A 20,461-nucleotide genomic window follows, 5' to 3' on the forward strand; every position below is an offset into this window, starting at 1 on the left:
TGTGCGTCACCAATTACCTAGACCTCTAAAAACAGCTCCGAAATGTGAAAATCCACACGACACCTGCATTAAAGTCATCCTACTGTGCCTAGACCTGAGCTAACCGTGATGTTACCAATGATAAAACAGCAGCTTCCTCTCAGACGATGAGTCAACGCTTGAGGTTTGGCCCGAGGGTGACTGTTTCAAAAGAACTATAGAACACAAAATTGGATTCACCGCTGATACATTTCAAAGAGCCCAGCTTGCTATTACTATTTTAAACATGATGACAGATACGGTCTAAAGACTCTATTCAAGGTCCTCCGGTGAATAAGCATCATGGAGAATGAGAATGTATATTTAAAACCATCACTTGCATCACTAATGCGCATCTCTCGAGTTGGGAATTCAAAAAGATCACATGGTTCTTTATTTCCGTACTGAGATGTGACTAGAACTGCCGTACAAGTTAAGACACGGCCCACTTCTGCAAGGGTGACGACCCTGAGATAAGTGGGAGGTGTTAAAACACCTCTCAGTGGCCCGGTTGTTTCTCATCAGCATTTCTGAGACACATCGTGATCCTAACAACAGGTCTGTGTGTGAACCGTGATGAATATGTGGGGGATGTGAAGTTCACGAAGTTCGAGACTCTATGTGGTCCTTTCTCACAGTTTTCACCACATGCAGATGGTCTGCTTGTCCTCTGAAAAGAAAAGGAACTCCAAACTCAAAATTCTGTCATAATTTTCTCATCCACATTCTTTCAAGAAATATTAAAGTTGAATGAAGGTTTAAAGCTTCAAAAAGGACACAAAAGCACCATAGAAATTCTGTAAATGTGGTTCATATGACTTATTTATTAGACATTACATTAAATCACTTTTAATTTCAGTGAACATTTATTGTGCTACTTATTGTGTAGCCTATAATCCAAATCTTCCAGCCATTCAGTAGCTTTGTGTGTGGAGCAGATTTTAAATATGAATACTGAAGTTTCCCAGCAAGCAATATTGCGTTTAAAAGATGTCTAATAGCCGTCCACACACAGCCCTGATGTCTAGGCTAAAACAAGGTCAAGTGTGCTGTCAGTGAATTTAATAGATTTCACGAGTTCACACTTACGAATGATCAGAGAGTAAAGGTTTATGCGTATTTGGCGTGCTGTCCGGGGGGAGGGCTCCGAGCTCGGAATTTGGGCCCAAACCCAGAGTACTCCCCCCGTCTCTGGTTAGGAAGATAGCCATGCAAGTGTGAGGAGATGGGGTGGTGGAGGGATGCTGAAAACTGTCGATGAATAAGGGTGAGTTGACTGTGAATATTTATAGGCTTTACTCATGCTGATTGAGTGGATCTGTTGATTACTGATTGATGACAGCTGGTTGGAGTTACTTGATTGCTTGATCATTAGAACGTGTTCCTCCCGAACCTTGTTAATAAAACATCATGTCAAAGAAATGAAACCAAACACCTTGTAATCCCTGTTGACTTTGCTTATGTCACAGGTAGTTTTTGTTCTGTGTAATGTTTCATTTCGTTTGAAAGTCATGTGATCATGCCATGTGCTCCCCTCGTTATTGTTATTGTCTTGATTGTGCACAGGTGTCCCCTGTCTTGTCAAGTCTGTGTATTTAAGCCCTCATGTTTGCCATGTGTCTTATGTTACCCGTAACGCACTGTTTGGTCAGTTTACTATGTTGACATAGAATGCCATACCTGTTGATTATTTGATTAAACTGCATTTGGGCTCTCCAAACATGCCTTCAATGGATCTTTCATACAGCTTACATGAAGAGAGAATACAATGGCAAAAACGACATGTAACCAAATTCAAGGTTATTTTGGCTAGAAGTGGGTTAGCCTACTCATATATCGGGTTTATGGTTAACTGAGACTGTGAAATGATGGCTATAGCTTTCTGGCTTGTAGTGGAGTACCAGCCAAGGTTATTATTGTTTTGCATTCTTAAATTAGTTTTTGTTTTAATATAATTTTCAAATGAATTACTTTCATTAATGGTTTTGTTACTTTAGTTTTTATTTTGAGAACACATATTTAGTTTGATATATTTAAAAGTAAACAATTGTTTGAGATTGAACAAAGAAAAAAACAAATGCAACCTAAAGTAAATGATTCATTCATATTAAAAATTAAATCTTGTTAAACATGCTGTAAGAAGAAACGAATGTGTATTTCGATGATAAATCCTTTCAAATATTATTCTTGTATTGATCCATTTATTCTTTGTCTTGTAGCCTATATTTTAATGTCATATAGCCTACTCATATGCATGTATTCTATTCAGACCAGACATTTACTTACTCTGAAAAATGTATGTCTATTTGTCAGCTAGACATGCTATTTTTATTTATTTTTTTCTGCTCAGTGTGGTCTCTCTATCTCTATCTTACATGGAATGTATTTGCTGTATTTGCATAAGCTGTATTTGTAAATACTGTATTTGTATTTGCAGCTGTATTTGCATAAAGTGATCATCTTACATGATTACTTATTTAGCCATTTCGGCTGCATGGCGAGCGGCAAAGCAAAGATTCGTTTAACAATATCTCTAACTAGAGGAGATGCAGGAGTTCAAGCATGTCCTTAAAACAACCCTTAACGTTCGTTTTCAAAACTGTTCAACTCACCGAGTGGTTAGTGGTGTTCGTTGATGATTAAAAAGTTTAAACAAATCAGCGCAATGTATGATTTCAATCCGTTTATTTTTCTATAGCCTAGTGTGGAACTATTTTTTCAGATACCTCACAACCGCGTATTTAAACTTCCGCTCGATATTTGAGTCTGAAGCGTTGGCACCATACATGTCTATGGTTGGCACACTCAGAGCGAAAAGACCATAAAAGACTACAACCAAATGTAAACAGCCCCCTTTCCGGTAGCGCAATAATATCAACGAGCAATGAGTCCTCCAACGGAAATCAATCCCATTCTAAAGCGGTCATGGGCAATTCTAAAATAGTCAAAAAGTCGAGACAGGAACCATTGTCAAAATGTCTTTGTCCACCACACTTGTTCATCCAAAACAAGCTACAAAATAGACTCCGTGTTAAATACCGGAATTATTAATGCATAATATTTATCATACAAAATTATTATTCTAAAAGTTATTAAATAAGCATCAGGCTACTAAAAGCCAGACAATAGGGATGGGCGATATGGCCTAAAATCCATATTGCGATATTGCAGCCTCTTGCGATAACGATATATATCACGATATATAAATTATAATAAAACCATTTCAGAACAGGTTACACAGACCCTAAAGACAAACAACTGCTAATCTAAATGTTTTTTTTTTTACGAAAGAAAGAAAGAAACGATGTATGTAGTTTTGAGAACATTTATTGTGCAAAACTGTAATTATACAACATAATGTTGGAGATAAATAAAATTCAAGCACACTAGGTTTGCCTAATGTTTAAACCTAATGTTTAAATATTATGGCTAGCAGCTTATAAAAACCCCAAATTCAAAATTAGAATATTGTGAAAAGGTTTTCATAAAGCTGTAAGCCATAATCATCACAATTATAACAAATAAAGGCTTGTAATATCTCACTTTGCATGTAATGAGTCTATATAATATATTAGTTTCACCTTTGCATGATATTCTAATTTTTCGAGTTTCACCTGTATAAGTCAACTAAAGAAAATGCTTCAAGTATAAAAGTTTATTTACAGTAGTGCCATGCCATAGACAGTAAAAAGTGCAAAACAGTGCAGAAGGCACTCCAAATGTAGTTGTAGTTTGGCTATTTTTTTAAAGGACAAAAGATGCAAAGAGCAGAAAAACTGATGTCTTCTCAGTTAAAAAGCAACACAACAACGAATCTTAAAATCGGGCACACACAGAGATGTTGTGTTTACACTATTTTGTGAATGCGCGCTGGTATTCAGTGACATGTTTCGTTTTGAGGTGGTAGAACAGATTAGTCGTGTGTGTTACCGAACGGTTGCCTCACGCACTCTGTATAGTCTGTATAGTTTGCTGCTGCTTATACCATGGTCTGGGTGAATACTCGATTCTGATTGGCTGCAGGGTGTCCGTTAAAAAGTGATAGAGGACACCTAGTAAAGTAGTTCTGGTGAAACTGCCTGTTTACCATTCGAAATTAATAAATAAATGCGCTGCCTACAACAGCTGTGAGTAACCATAGCAACAGGCAGTTGAAAAAAATGCATTTTTGAACCTGAAAGGTTCTACAAGCTGAGCGGACTATAAATATCTCCGGTTGCTAAATAAACCGTCAGGCAAGTTATTATTTGTAAAAACTAGATTTAGCCTAATTAAAATATAAACTAATGTTTTAAATGTTTTATTTGGCAAGTGACCATGGTATAAGCGGGTTAATGCCCTTCGAGGTGTCCATTGTCAGGTTTTAATGGACTTCGGCGGAGGCAACCGTCCTCCACTGCGCGTCGGCCGGTTCACACCTCGCCGTCGTCCATTAAAACCTGACAATGGACACCTCGTCGGGCATTAACCCTTACTCGTCGGACGGCTTCCGAACCAAGTCCAAATAATGGATGTTGCACCGATCTTTTTCACCAGCGCCTCCGTTTCGCTTTCAGCCATGTTTACTCAAGATGACGACGAATATGATGTGTTGCAGCTCGTGGCTCTAAATTTCGCGGGTAGATTGCGTCATCAACATGCATTATTGCGATTGTGCAATAGAATTAAAATCTCTATCGTAGGCCAATTTTGTATCGTTTATATCATTTATATCGCCCATTACTACCAGACAATTGTCATCATTTGCTATGTAGTGACCTTTTAATTTGAAGTAGAAACAGGTGGAGTGACTTTATCGCATCAGACGTATCACTTTGCTCACAACCGATTGGTCCAAGTTCGGGTTTGCGACCTCTTACCTGGAACATAACCTGCCCCGGACAATGGCGATGAACACTGCTAAAAGCCAAACCACTTTCATGGTGCCTAAAACCCAGGGTTGGTGCAAACTAAACTGAAACTGATACCTGGCTAGCCACCTAAACCGGCTTCATGGTATAGGCCCCTGGTATTGGTTAAACTATAACATGTAGGCCTATATATTTGCTCCTTTAGAAAAACTTCTAAACACAAAATTGTTGAGTGAACAAGACGTTTAAATTTCAGCTCTGCCTTCTCATAACCACCTGCTCCACAGGCCAAATGAAACCGCCAAGATGGCCGTAAGGTCTGAGACCCTGCTGGCTAGCTTTAATCTCATTCTTATGGCTTTTTTCCTCCCTCACCTGTTATTCTGCCAGTCTCCTGGAGATATTTAGGTCAATCAGCTACCATGGGATTTCTGTTTGATTCAGAGGAAACTGATGGGATCAAGTGTGTCACGTCATGACTGAAAGAGTGTGAAAACTGAAGTGAGGATATTTTTAACATGATAAAATTAGGTTCTTGTTTACTGTTGATTGAAAAATATTCTAGATGATTTGATTTGCAGACTGTGATGAGGCACATTCCTCAAGCACTCTCTGATGGTACTTGATAGGGCTGTTTGTCTGAAGTCAATCTTTTTTCTATTTTTGCTTTTCTACACCAACAGTAAAATAACTGTGACCATTTAATATATATATATGCAAAAAAGGCGATCACAACTTCTGTATCATGCCAAAAAATGCAGTATACTGATTATTTTTAACTGTAATTTTAAATGCATGAGTACTAGCCTATGAAATACAGATAAAACAATGTTGTGTGTATTGTAAAGTAGCTACTAATAAACTAAAGTAGTCACCTGTTGTCTACAGGCATCTTCTCAACCATCTTCACATGCGAGTAATCAATGCGTATACTTTTTAAATAGAACTAAATGAGTTTCCTGGGTTCTTTTTCACTCTCTCGTCAATGTAAAACAAAATAGATTTGTAAAGAAACTTGAAATATGTCTACAAGCTAATTTCAAGCATTTAAGGATAAGCCTTTAGTACAAAAGGACCTGAAGATCATGGGCAAGATTCAGTCAGGTGTGTCCAAACCTTTGACATATACTGTACATGTATGCTGACACCGATCTGTCAGTACCTCAACAACATGACAGAAGGCTGATTCAATTAACCGTACCACCAATCCAATTAACAGGCTACTCGTTATTTGCTGCCCACTCCCTAGTCTCTCCTCATTCATCTTCCACCTGTCTCATCAGTCTCCCTTCACCTCTTTCCATTCCATGTCCATCTGTTTACTTCGTGTCTGTCCACTTTCCATCACATTTCTTTATATTCAAATTTATTTATAAAGCACTGAATAAAACCATAGTGCTGTACAAGCAGTAAAACAGTGAGCAGAGAAGAAACAAATAAAAGAAAATGTATATCTAAATAGGTAGTATAAACATCATAAAACATTCAACAACATATATTTATAAAAAGGAAATAAATGACACTAGCACCCTTCACACTTATCTTGATCGAACGCTGTCATAAAAAAATATGTTTTCAGATGGCTTTTAAACTGACTGAGTGTAGGAAGGTCCCTGATATATAAAGGTAAACTGTTCCATAGTTTAGGGGTTGCGACCGCAAACACTCTAGACTTCATCTTTGACCAAGGAACAACAAGACGTTTCTGAAATTGTGATCGTAGCGACCTCATTGACTTTTGTTCCTGGATTAGATCAGCAATATAAGATGGGGCTAAGCCATGTAGAGATTTAAATACAAATAACAGAATTTTAAAATGAATCCTAAAAGTGACAGGCAACCAATATAATGATTTTAATACCGGAGTAATATGATCGAATTTGCGAGTGCTTGTCAGCAATCTTGCAGCCGCATTTTGGACCATCTGTAGTCTATCTAAAACTTTATTTTGGGCACCATAATATAACGAGTTGCAATAGTCTAATCTGGAAGTGATAAATGCATGAATTATTTTTTCCAGATCTTTCTGAGATAAAAAAGGCTTAATTTTGGAAATCATCCTCAATTTAAAGAAACTAGTTCTAACTATTTAATTTATCGGCTTGTCAAATTTAAGTGATTGATCACAAATCATCCCCAGATGTTTTACATGATGTTTTCTAAACAGGCTCAGAGGACCCAGCTCGGTTTCAACTGTGTTATCAAGGTCGGAGGGACCAAAAAGAATCAATTCTGTTTTCGATTCATTAAGGCTCAGGAAATTTTTTGACATCCAAGCCTTAACTTCATTTAAACATGCCAACAATCTTTCTATGGCAGTGGAGTCATTTGATTTAAGTGGTATATACAGCTGTGTATCGTCTGCGTAGCAGTGGAATGACACTCTGTATTTACGCAAGATTGAACCCAAAGGAAGCATATAAAAAGAAAAGAGAAGTGGTGCTAAAACGGACCCTTGTGGAAGGCCACATGATAAAGGTGTTGAAACTGATGTGCACTCACCCGTCCCATACGAACAGAGAATCGTCTATTTAAAGGTACCATGACATGACATTTTCACTTTCTGAAGTTTTTTAACATTAATATGAGTTCCCCTAGCCTGTATATGGTCCCCAAGTTTCTAGAAATTTCAATCGATGTAAATCGAGCTTTTGCTATCTTTCTCTGCCTTTGAGAAAGTGGAAGCTCAATCGGGCTGATCTTGAATCTCCTCCTTATGACGTCATAAGGAGGAAATGCAAGGCGCTCTCGGAAGAGAGATCAGGTACGCTTTTAGTTTCACCAACTTTCCTCCCCGTTTTCCACGACGGCGCCATTTCTTTTCCAGAGGAGGCCAGGGCTCGCGTTTCAGCCGGGTGGGAATAATCAGGTGGCGGCTTAGTGATTGGGAGTCGCAACTCACCTCTTCCAACTTCAAAATATTTCTCATATGAGCTTTGAATAATTAAAAGTGTATGACGATCATAGATCAGTGCGGAGGTAGCGTCATGTATAAACAATGTTGTTAATAAAACAACCATAAAAAACAAACAGGAAAGGACAGAGAGACGGCATGCCATTAGCACCGGCGCCATCTTGCCTCAGATCACTTTGGTCTTTATATCTGTTTCATTCCTCCTCTGCCTTACCCTGCCCCGTGCTTCTCACCGGCCAATCACTTGAAAGCAATCATTATGGTCATGCCAACAAACAGATCACCCTTCAAATGGTTATTGACGTGCATATCAATCAATTGTTTTTGCTCAATAAGAAAGTGTTTACGTTGACATGCCAAGATATATTGCATCTGAATGTCTCCTGCAGTGTATATGCTCTGCCCTTGAAGGTCATGGTAAAAGTCACACTCCATTCTGTTGATGAAACTAGACAAGTATGCACCATAATCTGATTTAGGAACAGGTCTCGTATTTAACTAAGTTATCTCTGGATTCTACCCATATCAATTCAGCAAACTGTAAACCAGAGACAGTGAAAATTAATTTAGCATTATTGCAGAGAAATCTTACCACACCTCACCTCTCTCAGGCACCAATTTATTCTGCTTGTTTACTGTGTCTCTTTCATGCTGTGTGTGTTTTTTTTGCGTCCTGCTGCATTGCATGTAATGTTTGCTGAAACAAAGGCCTCAATTTGAAATTGTCTCATTTCCAAAACAAAATCTCATTACTCTGTCCCCAACAAACCGCATGAGTAATCAGAACACGCCTGCTTGCCTTTCTGGAGGTTGTTTAGCAAGACCAGTATAGCCTGCAAGTTAAAGTCAAGTGGAGTTTTTGCACTAGCATCACCGATCTCAGTTTAAAACCTTATGCAAATTTTTTTTTTTAATGAAGTTTAACATTGGCTAAAAGGATTCTGCCATAAAGAATCTAAACAGGAAGCAGATGAGGACAAGGATATGTCACTTTCCTTAGACTGCTTTTTTTTTTTTAAGTACGTCAAAATAAAATTGACGTATTTTCATTACTTTACTCCCCCTTTCATTAGCCTTTGTTAGTGACATAAAGGGTTAATATTTCAGTCAATCATTTCACAATACAGTTAAAGAACAGGACATTGAGTCCATTTTTCAAAGTTCCATTTGACCAAGGTTACATTGAGTCAAAAGTTTGTTAGAAGGTTAGATCATATCGAAAGTTCGTCTGATGGCTACATCCTAAATAAAAGGAAGTAAGAATTATTTTTTTTTATTGTTAGATCTGGAATGAAAAGTGTGATACAAGTTCAAAAGGGAAGTGTGATAAAAGTTTATCATAAGTTTAAAATCTAAAGTTAAGTTTTTTAGGGTTAGTCACATACTTAATCTTATCTATATTAAATCCACCACACTAGCTGGTAACTGGTTAATAAAATAAAATTGTACCTACCAATCACTGGCATCATACAAACATTTTATGCACCAATCCCTTAATTGTGTAACAACAGTGCTTTGCGCTGGTGTACCAGGTAATCTAGCGGTGATGGTCATGCTCACCCAACATCTGAGGCAGCTTCACCCCAAAACTGATGCTGAGTCTGGCTGTCTCAGATCTACTGAGTCTGATTTTTCTGCCTGTGTGGATCTATGCCCTTCTGAGCGGCTGGGTTTTTGGCAGAGATCTATGCAAGTTATTTTCCTATGTAGTGTACTGGAGCCTCTACAGTAGTGTGCTTTCTGTCACCTTGTTGAGTGTGCAAAGGTACCTGCAAGTGCTGTATACTCAGCGATGGGAGAAGCTTGGAGGGAAGGGTCAAAATGGGCTGATTTTTGGGATATGGATATCAAGTGGAGCTTTGGCTTCTTACGCTCTTTATGGCCGAAGTGTTGAGCGGAAGAATGACGGGCTTCTACAGTGTTATCAGGATTATAGGAATCCTCAAGAAAGAATTGCTATCTTACTTGTCGAGACTCTAGTAATGTATATTGTGCCTCTCTTCAGCCTGTTGTGCTTCTACCTTCGACTTCACCAACGGATAAGTCAGTCAGCTTCCTTCAGCAGCCACAGGCTGACGAAACTGGCCGTCAGAATCGTAGTGGCCTTCTTCATATTCAGCACCCCCTGTATGATCAACAACATTGTTTTAATGATGTCATGGAAATCAGATGCCAGCTACAATGTTACCTGGGCTCTTTTCTTTATCAACAGTTGCGTGAACCCCGTTCTTTACGCCTTTTCTGCTCGATCCAGAAGTAGTCCGTATTCAGACCAGCCACAACAATATCAGAATGAAACTGAGTAAGCAGGAAATGTGTTAGTAAACATTTATTCATGTGTTACTAAATGTAAATTTTGTTATGTTATTCTCTGTGTCTAATATTCGTGTTTGGTTTGTGCATTATATATATTTTTTTATAATGTATATGCTTCCAGAACTTGTAACTTGAATAGTTTACAAAAATATAACAATTAACAACTAATAAAGTATTTCTGGAACAGGACTGTGGAAGCCAACCAAGAATATCTTCTGCTATTTGTCTTGACTTTGTCTTTGAATGTAAAGGTTTTAGTAACCTTTCATCTGCCCTCAAAAAAGAAGAAGAAATGTTGTGGCTGACACTTGCTCTATTCTGACAACCGCTTTTAAAGAGAAATAACTTTCGTTGAACAGGGAACACACAAAAACCTTTTTCCTTCTGATAATGTATTCTTTGAAACTGTTATTTTTAAATGAATGACTAAATGAAAGCCTCTGTACTTTGTGGTTGTACAACACTCTCCTAGTAGTTTGTGATTTTCCCTTGTCTCCTCTGGACCTCAACTTTCCCCATGTTTGTAAATGAATATTTAATAATTTAATAAAATGTAATCACACACACACACACACACACACACACACACACACACAAACGCAATAATGTGGGTGAAAAACAATTCACAAAGTACCACATATGCAGCATTTCAATTGGTTTCCTTCCAGCAAAACATCAATTAATTATTTATTTTATGGAACCTGTTTAAAAACTCTATGGATCATGCATACTGCATGCAATTTAATTAAAACATACTGACTGTAAAACATACATTATATCCACTACAGTTATTTCTGCAGCAATCATGTCAGTTTCAGCATCAGTGAAAGTGAAGTGGTAGTTGCCGCCTAAGAAATTTCCTCTCGCACATGTATGAATGAAAACAGCGGAGGTGATAAATAAGTCATTACTGCTATAAAATGGGTGATGAACGTTGCTTTCTTGCACTTGGTTCCAGCTCTCTGTGTGCTAGAGGAATATCAGATAACAGCATCATCCTTTTGGACGGATCTATTAGCATGATGTATAGACTACTACATGCACAATGAAGGTAACACAACGGGGGAGATGAGAATATTTCTTAACAGTGAACGGACCTCAAAGCAGAACCCATCCAGAGGTTCAGAATTTAATTTGACCATTTTGTCCAATGTCGAAAATATAAACCTGTGTGCCATTTCAAAATAAGGCTAACATTAGGTTGAGGGTCATTGGAAAAACAGAAACGAAAATTGAAAACAAGAAGTTAAAATCAGCAGTTTAAAAAAAAAAGAAGTTATGTGACGTGTAGCTAGAGTGCTCAGGGAGCGATTGGGGGTTAGGTGGCTCTAAAAGCCACATATGTCAAAAATTAGATAATACAGTATTTCACAATTGCTAAAACACATTTCTTGAAACCTTCACCCATATTCTCAAAACTTTAAACACAAACCCCAGTATTTAAACTACATTCACAAAACCCCTGACTCTTCTGGCAAAATCAAACACTTGCCTCAAAACCATTTGATCTGTGCTCAAAATCAAACAATGCTTTCAAAACATAAACACAGCCAGTCAATATATAAACACTCATCAGCATTCATTAGACACTACATCAAAAAATTGACAACACAGCGTCCAGGGCATGTGGTTACAGATATTTTTTTTTTTATTGCATATAGAAAATAATTTTGCCATAAATAAAAGTAAATAATTCACAACTCAGTACAGCAAATATATTGCATACTGTAAGTACTACAAGTAATACAGTATTGAATTTCTGTATTTTTCATATTTTCAACAAAGACAACTCTAAATGAAAAGCGTATTACACAAAATATTGTGCAATTGCAAAATCAAAGTCAATGAGAGACTCATTCTGCCTCAGCATCCCGTCTTCGTGCTGGGTCCGGCCAGAGGACTTCGTCCACATCACATGCAATGTTGTCCCTTCCTAGGCAACGTGGGAAGAACCCTCTCGTGTGCCGGATCCAGCCTTGACAACACTCCACACCTATGTCATCACAGGCCAAATCCATTGTCTGTAAAAGATTTACCCTTGTATATGGGTTACGGTCATAGACCTTCCATCGCCACGCAGAGAAAAACTCTTTTCGGGGTTGTACTCTTTGTCCTGCTTCCCTCATTGTCATTCCATGAACAAGAACATGGTCTATCACAGTTGCCCGAATTTGATCTGAAATTACTATTCTTGGTCTTGCTCTTCATTGTACTTGTACTCTTCCTCCTCGTCCACCACCTCTTACTCGAACTCTTCCTCCTCTTCCTCCTCTTCCTCATCTTCCTCCTATTCCTCCTCTTCCTCCTATTCCTCCTCTTCCTCATCGTCCTCCTCTTCCTCCTCTTCCTCTCACATTGTTTCCATCCATTGTGGTATCAACACTCAATGTACCTGGGCCACCTGTACTGGCTTATATTCTAGACAACTGATTTGATCACATCATTAGAAACAAGTGTGAACAATTTTGAGTTGTTGTGTGTAAACGATGACAACTGTGTTGTAGTTGTGTTTAACTTTTGCCACATGTATTTACCATTTTGCAACACAGTGCAAAATGTGTTTTAGTGAGTAAGAATGTGTTTAGAGTTTTGCAAAAAGAGTGGATGACATTTGCAAACAGTGTCTTAACTACCTGAACTTGTTTAAGGTTTTGCCTACAAAGTGACTGATTCGACAAATGGGGTTAGGCCACTGAGCATTGGGTTCAGAGAATGGATTTTAGTGTTTTAGCAATTCAAAAATACTGTAATATTGAGTGAATGCTCTCCACACATAGTATAATTTCACTTCAAACTCACTAAATCCCAGCCTCACCCTATCAGAAATGTCAGTACTTAGGTAGAAACCATACATATGGAGCCTGATAAAAATGTTCAAGCTACAATATGTAAGCTTTTTGGGTAACGCTTTAGATTACAGCCCGGAAAGTACTGCGTAATTAAACCGAAATTACAGTGTAACTTTCGGTAATTATAGTGTACATAAAGTACTTACGTGTAAGTATAGGGGAACAATATGTAAAGTTTTGAGAATAAAGGGGTAACAACCAGGAAAATAACAAAATTATTTAGGCAAATTATTTATACTGTAAGTATTTTAGAAATACGGGGCACTTATACTATAATACAATCTTACTTTTGGGAGCAATTTAGCGAGTAGGCTACATACACTGCACCTTTTTGAAATAATGTATACAAATACATAAAGGCTTTTTTCAAATTACGGGGTATATATCAGTGCATTTATAAAGTAGGCTAATTTGTTTTTATTGCAAAGGTGCACTGATTAAGTTGTTTTAAGGCAAGTAAAACTATTGTAACTTTTTTTTTGAAATGCTGGGGAAATATACTCTTGTTTCATGTATTTACAGGATAAGTATGACATTGCGGGCTGTAAATTAAAGTGGTGCTTCTTACCCTCTTGTTTCATGTAGTTACAGTGTAAGTACAATAAAAACACATGTATACACACAATCTGATATCATTTGGAAACCTTTATTTGAAAAACAACTTATCGTCTCATAATTCATTTTAATTACGCAGTACTTTCCGGGCTGTAATCTAAAGCGTTACCGATTTTTGTAATAAAATACCCAAAAATCACTTGCACAGTGTGATATATTTCCTGCAGTTGTGTACTTACAATATTTTTAATTTCAGAGAAATTCCAATTATAAACATTGGCTCGTCCCTGTTCACTAAAACGAGGATCAATATCAGCGCTGCGTTTTCGAGATGCCAAGAGCTCCACGTCTGTGACAAACTTCGACTTGACAGAGACGCCACTCTTGTATATACTTTATTAGACAGGTGAGCAAATGTACATACAACTAATCAATGTTACTGTATATAGCTCAACATGATGACATGTTAGAATATGATCAGTATGTTATTCTAATGTTGATCTAGCTTATGCTAGTCTCATACAGACAACACATAGAATAACATTATAACTTTCAACACACTCAAATTAATTCAGCACGGGTAGTTCGGTGGAATTAAATGTCCTCATTCCTTTATATCCGCCGGACTCACGTGTGACGCTGATATCTGTCTCTCATTAGCAATCGCGCCCTGCTTCATACCACAGTCATGTTAAAAACATCAATGTATTCACTCATCGATAAACATTATTAGATCCTTCGGCATGACGACAAGCTTATCATTCCGCTTAATGCGTCATCAACCTACGCCTTTGTTATTGTAAGAGGTTAGCGACCCCTAGCGGCGAAAATAAAACCCATATTGTACAGTAGCTTTAATATTAAAGAATAATGTTAGACGTACTTAGAGGCTTTTGCATCTGAAGTCTTCATATATAAAATACTGTATATCATAAAGATAGATAGTCCCCCGTTTTTCTGTATTAACCAACAACACTAAGCACTAATAATAGACCTGATGTGCCTTGCATCTCTAGTTTCTTGCATCTTCTGGTTGAAATTATATTTCCAGAGAGTGTGGGGGTGCATGCACATAGCCTACTAGCTGCTTGCCAGGGGAAATGTGCTTATCTGTGTGTGAGGTCAGTCAGGCATTCAGTATTAACTACTACTAAAATGTGAACAGAGCTCATGCATATTTAAGAGATGTGGCAAATCAGCTTATAAACACACATTACTATAATGCATTAACATTAACAGATGTTGAAGGAAGACAGAAATGCCAATTACACCACAACAAACACCACATTCATGCACAGCCTTAAATGACTGACTGACAGTTTAAAAAAAGTGTGTAAATCATTTACAACTGCACTTTTTTTCTTCTTCATACATTTGCATGCTCGTTTACTCAAATCCAATTGTGGTCTAATGGTTAGAGAGTCAGACTGGTAACACAAAGATTGTGTGTTCGATTCTCAATACTGGCAGGAAATGACTGAGGTGCCCTTTAGCAAGGCACTAAACCCACATTTACTCCCGGGCGATTTCACTTCCTGAGTGAACATCCTCACCTAATGCATGGGCAAACGTGCATGACTTTATATTCACATCAGCAATTGGCAGGTGAACATGCAGTACCAGAACATTTCCAATGGCTCTCTGTTTGCCCGAACCTCAGTGGATGTGCTAACGTCCAGCACTGTTCTGGGATTGTGCTTTGCGCTGGGTGTACCAGGTAATCGAGTGATCATGCTCATGCTCACCCAACATCTAGAGGCCAGCTTCACCCCAAAACTGATGCTGAGTGGATCTATGCCCTTCTGAGCGGCTGGGTTCTCTTACGATAGAACTCTATACGATAGAACGGCTATTCGCTACAGTTCGCTCGACGTCCCCGCTGTTACGCGGCGCGAATCGAAACTACGGTAGAAAAGGAAGTAGCACATCTACTTCGAGCCGAAATAGCGAAACTGTTGAGCAAAGGGGCCATAGAGCCTTTATCTCAAGCTCAGAGCGAAGGGGGTCTATACAGCAGATATTTTCTGGTACAGAAAAAAGACGGGGGTCTCAGACCCATTCTAGATCTAAGACAGCTGAACAAAGTGGTTCACTGGTTCAGAATGCTCACAACCAGGAAAATCCTTGGGCAAATTCGCCAAGGGGACTGGTTTATGTCAATAGATCTGAAGGACGCGTATTTCCAGATACAAATAGCATCACGTCACAGGCGATTTTTGAGATTTGCCTTCGAGGGTCAGGCATATCAATACACAGTCCTTCCGTTCGGCATGTCCCTAGCACCCCGTACATTTACAATGTGCATGGACGTGGCACTTGCACCCCTGAGACTTCGGGGCATGCGAGTTTTGAACTACTTGGACGATTGGCTGATTCTAGCTCGATCACACTCAGAGCTCATAGAACACAGGACCATATTACTCGAACATCTCGAGAATCTAGATCTCAAAGTCAATTGGACGAAGAGTTCACTGTCTCCCAGTCAGATAATATATTTTCTGGGGACAGAACTGGACTCGCTGTCTATGACAGCACAACTATCGCCACAGCACAGACTAAATATTCAGCGCATGACGAAAACCTTCCGCTGCGGCACTATAGTCCCGCTCTGAAAGTTTCAGAGAATGCTGGGTCTCATGGCCTCAGCATCTTCAGTACTCCAGCTGGGTCTGCTTCACATGCGCCCACTGTAGTTCTGGCTAAAAGCATGAGTACTGCGTCGAGCTCTGAAATCCTGGGAGCAACCGATTGGTACGGGTCAGGTGTAAGCCTGGGGACTTCTTCGAGTGTGAAGGTGGTGTCTACGGACGCCTTCACCTCGGGATGGGGAGCGCTGCTCGAGGGCAGACCGTTCTTTGACCAGTGGTCAGAACGGGAAAAGCTTCTACACATAAACTGCCTTGAAATGATTGCAGTCGACAACGAGCTGAGGCGCTTTTGTCCCCAGATAAAAGGACACCACGTCTTGGTCCGTTCGGACAACATGTCGGTGGTGGCCTATATTAATCGCCAAGGAGGTATCAGGTCCCGACACCTTTAAAGGCTGACGGAGCGCCTTCTGGTCTGGGCTCAGCACAATCTGCGCTCGTTGAGAGCAGCACACGTGCCAGGCCACCTGAATGTGGGACTAGACAGACTGTCCAGAAACAATGTTCCGGCAGGAGAATGGTCTCTACACCCGCAGATAGTCCAACTGCTGTGGAAGACATTCGGCAGAGTGAAGGTAGACCTGTTTGCGTCTCAAGAAAACGCTCACTGTTCGGAGTTTTTTTCCAAGAGCAGAAATGCGCTGGCCCCACTGCCCGCTCTCTGCCTCAGGTATTAGAGCCAATTGGGGAAAGCGGATACTCAGTGCTTCTTGTGGCTCATTATGGAAGAACCAGGCTTGGTTCCCAGTTCTGATGCAGCTGACAAGCACTGCTCCATGGCCAATACCAGTGAGGAGGGACCTCTCTCTCCTCCTCTCCTCCTCTCCTCCTCTCCTCCTCTCTCAGGCCAAGGGCTTGATCTGGCATCCTCACCCAGAGTTTTGATCCCTACATGCGTGGACCATCAACTGTTCTCTAGCTGGTGCTCAGCTCGTGGCATATCACCCCCAGACTGTGGGGTGACGGAGGTTCTCTCCTTCCTGCAAGAGCTACTCGATAAGGGCAGAACCCCATCCACGCTCAAGGTTCATGTGGCGGCCATAGCAGCATTTACTAAACCGACACTTGGCCAGTCACTTGGAAGGAACGATCTGGTCATCCGCTTCCTTAGAGAAGCTAAGAGGCCTACATTTTCCCAGACCTCTACGGTTTTGGAAGCCATGAAAGGTGCCCCATTCGAGCCAATCCAATCAATAGATATCAAACACTTGTCTTTCAAAACAGTGTTTCTTCTGGCTCTCGCTTCGATACAGCGTATAGGGGACGTGAAAGCGCTCTCAGTGAGCGCAACGTGTATGGAATTTGGGCCAAATGACTCGAAAGTCATAATCAAACCAAGGCACAGGGACGTTCCTAAATCCCTCAACACACCGTTTAGGGCACATGTGATTTCCCTGTCGGCCCTGCAGGTCTCTAATGAGGAAAAAGACGCGAGCTTCCTTTGTCCGGTCAGGGTATTAAGGACTTATGTGTCTCGTTCGACTGTCTTCAGACAGACGGAGCAGCTCTTTGTTTTGTTCAGCGGAAGTTCTAAGGGACTAGCTGCGTCGAAACAGAGTCTATCCAGGTGGATAGTTGATGCTATAGTGCTGGCTTACACCTCTAAGGGCCTGCAGTGCCCGTTAGGTGTCAGAGCGCACTCCACAAGAGGCATGGCCTCGTTGTGGGCTTCGTCAAGTGGGATTGCCTTGCAAGATATCTGTATGGCGACAGGCTGGGCCTCCCCGTCTACATTTATAAGGTTTTATAACCTATAGGTTCCCACCTTGCAGACTAAGCTGCTTTCGGTCAAATAAATCAGTACTGTCTGCCTCAATGCTATCGGCTAAGAATACTGAAACTGCTTGTGCGCCGCTCGCTGATCGATAAAATAACTCTATGGGCAGTGTGTAAGACCCATAATATTCTTCCGTCCAGGCCGAGTTTTTCGCCCTGACTGTGTGGAACACAATTTTTTATAGTTTGCTCCTTATAGGACGCTACTTATTACGGGAACGATGCTGTTCGAGCCCCTCTTCCCGGACTCTCTGCAAGTCCCTGGTGATCATGCACTATGGGATTTCCCCCTGTCTCCTCTGTGATTTGTCTTCATGTGGGACCTCAACTTTCCCCAAGTTTTTAAATGAATATTTAATAATTTAATAAAATGTGATCACACACACACACACACACACACACACACACACACACACACACACACACACACACACACACGTGTGTTTTCTCTAGGGGTAGTTGTGTATGCTGGATTTTAAACTAAATAAAAGTTTTCAAAATAAAATAAAAATGTCTATTTATCTCAAATAATATATTGTTCTATTTCTCTTTTCAGCATTGTACCTCTGCTCTATACACTAAACAGAAAAGGTAATGCTGTTTTTCTGCAAAGACATTATCAGCCAAGTTTACAGACATTTCCTTTAACCATAAAATACATAAAAATGTGGCTTTCATATTAGCACAGTACATTGGGCTCAATTTTACTGATTTTATTCTTAAAACACATGCTATAGGCCTACGTACATCTGTTAAATGCTAGATCAATAAATGTTTTTTTTTACTTTTATAGACCCCAATGAAACATTATTTTCGAGTTGACATGACTTAATATATTGATGTCCATATTAGTCTTTTATCAAGATAATATATTACAAAATATCCGTATAAACTAAGACACTTATTTACAGTTGTAATATGAATAATAAAACATTCCACAGGAGCTGCTAATGCAGTTCTACTCTGCAGTCATTGAGTCTGTCCTCTGCACTTCTATAACAGTCTGGAACAGTCTTACTTGGATTGGGAATCATTGGTACATCCCCTCCCCACTCTCCAAGCACTGTACTCATCCAGAGTGAGTAAAAGGGCTGGCAAAAATCATTGGACCCCTCACATCCGGGCCACTTTCTCTTTGAACTGTTGCTGCCCGGTCTGCACAAGATAGCACTGAGCACCAGAACAGCCAGGCACACAAGAAGTTTCTTTCCTCAGGCCATTACGAGCAGTTAAATGCCCACAATAAACAAGTGCAACACTAAACACTATTTATACTTATAATCATTGTAAAGGATTTTTTCCCTAAATGTGACTGTCTAGCGTCTGCAAATCGACACTTAATAAATAAATCTGTCACCTTCAAATCGACACCCATAGCGTCTTCCAATTGACACTTAATAACCTTTATACTCTAGCTCTCTGCGTCTTCCTTCGACAACTGGGCGAGTCTCTTACTCTAACTTACTTGCTTCCATAAAACTGACCTGCTGCGCAGCAGTAATAACAGACAGACTATCAGCAAATGTCCTTCAAATGCCTTTATTAGTGGCCGGGAGAGTCTTCGAGCAGTTCTTAAAGAAACTCTCCTGTTGGGAGATTGGCTTTTGTCCATGTTAAGCTACCGTAGTTTGGGGATGCTAACCACGAGGGGGACTGTAGGTAATTTTAATTGTATGTAATTTAACTGTATGTAATAAAAAAATAATAATTATGCTATGGGTTGAGCCCAACGGATGGCTTACGATCCTCCGTGCTGTAGCCAAATAAAACTCTTCTTAATGAAGACCGCGACCTGTGTCTTGCCTCATATCATTACATTGTGTCAGAATTAAGGACTTCACACCGACATTAAGAGGAATATGGCAAAGTTTGGACCTCCCGAGCCGTTCAATTTCTCGCAGCCAGCTGAGTGGCTTACATGGCGGCAGAGATTCTCCCGGTTTAGAGTCACATCAAAACTTGACAAAGAGAGCAGCGAAGTGCAGGTGAACTCACTCTTGTACTCAATGGGGAGAGATGCCGAACCTATTTACGGCTCGTTTGTGTTTCCTGCGGCAACCGAGGCCATGCCACATCCAGAGTATGAGTTTAATCTAGTGATGCAGAAGTTTGATGAACACTTTGTCCCGAAAAAGAAACGTCATCCACGATCGCGCCTGTTTTCATAAGAGAAGCCAAAGGGCCGGGGAGACAGTTGAAGCTTTCTGGCGGAGCCTGTACGAGCTCGCGCAGCACTGCGAGTTCGGTGCGGGGAAGGACGAGCAGACCCGGGACCGGATTATCATCGGAATAATGGACAAAGAGGTTTCGCAAAAACTCCAGCTAGAGGCGGACCTGACGCTGGAGAGAGTCATCCATCTTGCACGGCAAAGTGAACAAGTGAAACAATAAAGTACAGAGCGTGTGGAAATTACAGTGAATGAGGTGAGACAGAAACAGTACAATAGCACAAGGAGGAGCTATGATAAACCACGGCAGGGACAAGGACAGAAATACAGTGAGAATAAACTGTCAGAGATGCAACAGGATGCATGA

General features: G+C 40.1%; 1 pseudogene across 1 annotated transcript; it reads left to right on the forward strand.

The window, feature by feature from the left end:
- The first annotated feature begins 9,262 nt into the window (after nucleotides 1–9,262).
- LOC306994786 (C-X-C chemokine receptor type 2-like) lies at nucleotides 9,263–10,088 on the forward strand (annotated as a pseudogene). Its single transcript has one exon. The product of its transcript is annotated as a C-X-C chemokine receptor type 2-like (transcript).
- Nucleotides 10,089–20,461: the final 10,373 nt, after the last annotated feature.

Source organism: Phoxinus phoxinus (assembly GCF_949152265.1).
Source record: "Phoxinus phoxinus genome assembly, chromosome: 3".
Lineage (NCBI taxonomy): Eukaryota > Metazoa > Chordata > Actinopteri > Cypriniformes > Leuciscidae > Phoxinus > Phoxinus phoxinus.